The sequence below is a fragment of the Amphibalanus amphitrite genome, unplaced genomic scaffold (genome assembly GCF_019059575.1).
Source record: "Amphibalanus amphitrite isolate SeventyFive unplaced genomic scaffold, NRLGWU_Aamphi_draft 001134F_arrow, whole genome shotgun sequence".
Taxonomy (NCBI): Eukaryota; Metazoa; Arthropoda; class Thecostraca; order Balanomorpha; family Balanidae; genus Amphibalanus; species Amphibalanus amphitrite.
This window is the reverse complement of record NW_024882628.1, coordinates 33,726-39,779: the sequence shown is the minus strand read 5'-3', so window position 1 is coordinate 39,779 and position 6,054 is coordinate 33,726.

Below are 6,054 nucleotides of genomic sequence, written 5' to 3'. Positions count from 1 at the left end.
ATGCAATAAAGCAGCAGCTCTAAAATCCAGACAAAACGACGACGCACAAACACTAAAACGAAACTGCCTTCTAAAGTGAGGCGGCCCAATTACACTAAGCAGACGCCTCTCTAAAAGACAAGCCATGTTATCATTTTCAATGAATATTCAAGAGGCGTGGCTCCCTGGGGTTGGCGAGAGAGACGTTATCTCGGTTTTATTGTGTGCCGAATCGCGGCCGGCGCGTATGAGCGATGTGCTTCGTTAGAGCCGCCCGATCCTGAGCCGTAAGTCAAACAGTTTTACACCGGCGGCGGCTCAGATAAACAGCCCGTTGTGAAGGCCCGCCGCCCGAGTTATCTGGTCGGCAGTAAAGTTGCGGCTCTGAGAGCCAGGGAGGGCGGCGGGACGACAGATAGCCGACCAGTCGCCCACCGGGAACAGCGCTAAACGAGACCAATTATACGCGGCGGGGCGCCGGCCAGATTACGGTCCGACGCACGGGACGGAACCGGCGGCAGGCGACCGACCAAACAGCACAGCGGCAAAGGAGAGCTGGAGAATGGAGAGGAGGTCATTCTGCAATGCCTATCAAAGTTCGCCTTTCATGCGATCTTCATATTCCAAACATTGAGAAGGCTGTTTATCATGTTTGATTGCAGTAGCGGCGGAACACCTTCAATTAAAGGGGGGGGGGGGGCACTGCCGATTGTTTATTGGGGTTTGGGAACGTTTCGATCGGCGCCTCCTGAGCTCAGTCAGAACAGGGTCGAGTGTTGGTCTTCTCACACCATATCGTAAAACAGAGGACAGGCCCACATGGGGTCTGATTAGGGAGTCGTGAAATTAATAATTCAGATTGACAGGCTGGGGGCCCGTCAACCATGAATAGGTGATTAACAAACCGTGCGGTTGGCGGTGTTTTATAGCTAGACTGGAAACGTGACTGTGTGTTTTGATTCAGCCTATTTGAAATGTCTGAGTATGATCTGAACATGAGTCTGAGACTGAACATTTTCTGTAAGCACCGTTATACAAACCAAGCCCGGTTCTGAATTGGTTAGAAAATAAACCTCTCTGCAATATAATCATGAAGCAATCGTGAGACGTCAAACATAACAACTATGTATTTTCCATAGCATAGTTGCTGAACAGAAATGATGTAAAACGATTCTCGGCTGACCGAATATGACAGCAGATTTCGGTCACAATGCTATTTTCATAATGGTGGATACGCGCACGCAAAATTAAGTGTACCTACCTACGTTCTAAGTTCCATCCAACTTCCAACAAAGAACCACAAAGAACCACCTGTGGAATGTGTATGAAGCGTGATATTGTTTAATTTTGATAAAATAACGCTGGAAAAAGGCTCGAGAGGTTCTCAACTGCCCGATTGATAATTCCGGCCGAGCTCTGTTTGGAGCGTGAAGGCGAATTCCAAAGCATGGTATAACAACGTGGGGTCTAATTGCAGACTTGATCAGACCGTTAGCCTTCCCAGAAGGGGATTCCTATTTTCTAAGCCAGAACAAAAAAGCAAACAGCTTTTCCATCGTCAACTAAAACGCAAAACTAATTTTTGTCATTGAATCACCAGCCTATAACCGATAGGAAAACTCATTTGCCAGGCGAACCTATCCGAACACAACAGCGTTCTTGCTGGAGATCACTACAACGTCCCATCAGCACCTACCCGATCATAAAATCTGCTCCCTAACCAAATAACCAAACAAAAACGGCTCTAAATAAGACCAGCCACGTGACCGTCTCCAAACCTGCAGAGTTCCCCACCCATTCTCCGCCATTAAATGCTGCACACCACTCCTAAGTGCGGCATTACATACCGAACGTCACGTGTTCCGCGGCGTCGGATGAGAATTTACGCGAGAGACGGTGTGCCGTTGCAGACCACGTAAACGGATTAGCCGATACAGGCGTCATAACCGACGGATTAGCGTCATCGACAAACCAGTGCACCGGAGCGGGCGGACAAAAACGAACCGGGGAGGCAGACGGCCGCCGGCCGCCGATTAATTGGAACCGACCGTGACGGCTGGTAGAGGGGAGGGCTGCTATTAGTTTATGACAGGACAGCGTACTCGTCTGACCATGTTTTTAGCCAAATATAGCCGACCAATAAAAGGTGGTTATATAATTATCACAAACGATGGATCAACAACGAGCTGGTAGGCGCTAAAAGCTAATGGGAGATGTATCATATATGATGTGCCTTAGCATGAAATTACATTACAGGCATTCAATATGAATCAGCAATTGGCCCATTTTGATGATAGGTATATGTAAGCAACTTACGTTCGAAGTCCCTCATCGCAGCCTCCCTTTCCTTTAGCCGGTAGCATACAACACACAGAACAAATAGAGCAGCAGCAAAACAATCACTCGGATTGAAAATGTCCATCGCTCTCGCGCTCAATTCATCACGCACCTAAATCCATCTGATGGACACCAAGCTTGTAAAGAATCGAAGGGATTAGCTGTAAAGCGCCACCCCGCGCCTTCAAAGCGGTGCCGCATTCAGTCTGCTCGCGGCGGGCGGGGGCGCTGACAGCTCTGTAACAGGTGACAGCTCCGGTGACAGGTGGTATTGGCGGACGTGACGGAGCTCCGTGCCCGCGCGGGTCGCCGCCGAGGACCGGCCCGGGGGAGCGGCTGTCCGGCCGAGATCACCCCGCGCGTCACACACAGGAGACGCCGCCTAATGGAATTGGCCGAACGGGACGCCAGCCGCCCCAGCCGCGGCCTTTTTATGTCGGCACCGAGTCGGTTTATTCGCTAGTTTGAGAGTTGCTATGACGGGGTTTTACGAACGTCCCCCGGTGCGGGGTGGATTTTTTTCTGACATGCAGGAGGGAAATAGTGCGGAGAGGTTATAAAATCTAAGGCAAGGAGACGGTGAATAGTCAAACGGACATTTGAACACAATGGAAATCCCAACTTGCCGTCCGGCTTTGTCACAAAAACAACGAAAATAAAATTGGAAGCCGATGAGCCCGTCTTTTTTCGGCGTTTATAGACGTATTTCATTTAGTGCTCGGGCGGTCAGAGTCCATTGAGCACAAACACTAAAACGGATCAATAAAATGTTTCGATATCACGACCGAAGGGAGATCCAGTTAGCTCAATAATGCATTGCAAACGGTGCTGATTACGAGCGAGCGAGCGCAGCGAGCGAAGTGAGTCTTTTCAATATAACGGAAAAATCTCAGTATGAGCGGCCCGGCCCGGCCCGGCCCGGCCCGGCCTGGCCCGGCCCGGCCTGTAACGCTTTTGAGAGGCTTATATCTCAGCAACCGCTGGACCGATTGGCCTGCGGTCTTTTTTGTTGTGTAGCCCCATCCCTTCTACCCCGTAATTGACTACTTTTGATACATCTCAGTGACCGTCGTGGCACGTGCCACGTGAAAAGTCAAGGGTGTTCAAGCTGTTTTGCAAAAGTAGTGATTTTGAGAGGCTCATATCTCAGCAGCCGCTTGGGCGATTGACTTGCAGTAATTTTTGTAGGGTAGCAGCATCCCTTCTACCCAAAATAGGATACTCTCGATGCTTGTGGGTCACCCCCAGTGCACGTGCAAAATACAACAATAAGATGTGCCAAATTTGTTCCCATTTCAGTAACTCGGTAATTACTGGGGCGATTTCGCTGAAACTTGGCATACAGGTAGGCACCCACCAGGCAATGCATTCCCATGTGTTGCGGTTAGGGTGCTACTGCACGTGCGGCGTGCGCACGTGCAGGGGGCGTTTCCAGATCTCGAGAACGGCTAGGCCGATTGCGCTCAAATTTGGTACACGGTTGGGGACCAGTTAGTAGGGTGCCGTGCAAAAGTCATTTTGGACCCCGTTTGCACGTGCGCACGTGCAGAATGCCGCTTCCAGATCTCAGGAACGGCTGGGCCGATTGCGTTCAAATTTGGCACACCGCTAGCGACCAGTTAGAAGGGTGCTTTGCGCAAGCCCGTTGGAAGCACCCTCTCGCCCTTCCACACGTGCAGGGCTCACTATCTCGCTCGCTCGTTCTTCGCCCAAAAGGCGTTTTACTGGTACGTTTTATTTATTTTTATCTATGAAACTATAGTCCAGGATGGAAGCTATAGTTGTGTTCACTGTTCATCTCCTCATGCATAAGCTAGGCTGTGTGTATGCAAATAGAAGGCATTTCTTCAGTTTACAAATTGTCCCCGCAACGGCAGCATTGATAGCAGAAAATATTGCAATATTGTGACCGAGCACTGCTCGTCCGTCGGTCGGCCGTCGCAGCAGCACGATCACCGAACTGTGGTCATCTCACGTCCACTGTCCACCGTCACGTGTGTTGCTTCACGTCCACTGTCCACCGTCCCCCTGGTATCATCTCTCTGGCCACCCCTCCCTACCACAACACTCACACCTATCGCCGTCCCCCGGAACACGGGGCAGGCGCCGGACACAAATGAAGCCATCGCCACCGCTGTCTGTCACCTCCCACGACAGAGGCGCGGCGCGTGGCCTCTCGCCACCGTCCAGCGGCGCCACGTGCCGCCGGCCGCAGTGTCCACTCGTGGCACGTGATACGTGGCTCGTGGCGGCTCCTCGGCCGGCGCGGGGCACAATGCGGTCCCTGCGCGCCCCTCACCGCCCGCGGTCCCCTCCGAGAGCGCCTTTCAGCGGAGAGTTTTATTGGCCCAGCGCGCAAATTGCCGGTCTTGTTTGGCTGAGAGCTCCCGGTGGCGTCAACTCCATTCGAGCGGAAAGGAATCCGGCGTGCCCCGCGGCGGTTCAGGGAGGGAGGGGGGGGGGGAGGAGAGCCAGTGGTCATCGGTCTATTCACAGGATGGAATGTCGAATAGCGGACCGAGGATTGTTCGCAGTGTTCAAAGTCCACACCAACTGGGGTGGATGGACAATAGGGCCATTTGCTGTACAAATATCGAATGGTAAACGGAATTCAACAGAAGCCAGAGATGTGCATGGGGTATTCCGAGCTATGGGTGGCTATACAATCGCTGTCATTTAAGATTCCGTCATGATATTTGTACTTCATATTGGACGGGATCATCAGTAACCGAAATACTTAGCTGGGCACCAAATTGCGAGTAAAATCGTAGATGTAATGTGACTTTGTACCTATGCAATTACGATAGTATGACAGTGCAAACATACTATCGCATAAACTATCGCAAAGAACCGCCATATAACACATGCTTGCGATAACGACTGTACGTTGTTCTCAGCATGCGCTTAACAGTCCCCGCCTCTAGTCGTTTCCTACCCGCGATCCCCCGACCCCCGTCATCCTCCGGTCTTAGTGAGTCGTGCCACCCACCCGACCCGCCGACCGTGGCCCATAAGCCACCACCCAACCCGACGGCCGGCCGTGAGTCAGGCACCTCGCTAGCCAGGTCCGTGCCATCAGCCGTAATTAACGACGTGTCAAACTATCCACATAATCATGCCAGAGGCGAGTCCCGCCACTTAACTCGTGAAATACGACGCACGTGAAATGCACCAATCGGTGCGTTTATAGGCACGTCAGCACACACAAACATTTGTTTTAATTGTCTAACACCTACTTTTCGAAAGCCTGTCAAGCATCAAATGTCTACGAGGTTCAACAAATAGCAAAAGTCTGCGATTATGTGAGGGTTAGATGAGTTGTATCGCTGTAGTTTTAATCGGCATTATCTTGCTAATTCCGCATAATTCCCTGTTAAGTGCAGCTGCATAATGCACGCTACGATGCTGCAGAGTTTGCAGTGCTTGGGAAAACATCCCTTCAATTCATCCAATATTTTTTGCCACTGTTTTTCAGTTAAATAAGTTGATCTTTTTTAAAAGAAAATATCTAAGCCGTTAAACAGCCGCTTATCTTCTTGAAAGAGGTAAGATTAAAGCGATTAAAACGCCTATAGCCGAGTGGTCACTGGTCAGCATCGCTGATTTTGCAGCATTTCCCGTACATTTTTGACAAGCTTCACCTACCACGACGCACGGCTTACAACGATTCAGCTCATGTACCCTTTGTTTTCAGTCCATAAGCCCTGCAACAGTCCCAACCCCACGTCACAATGCAAG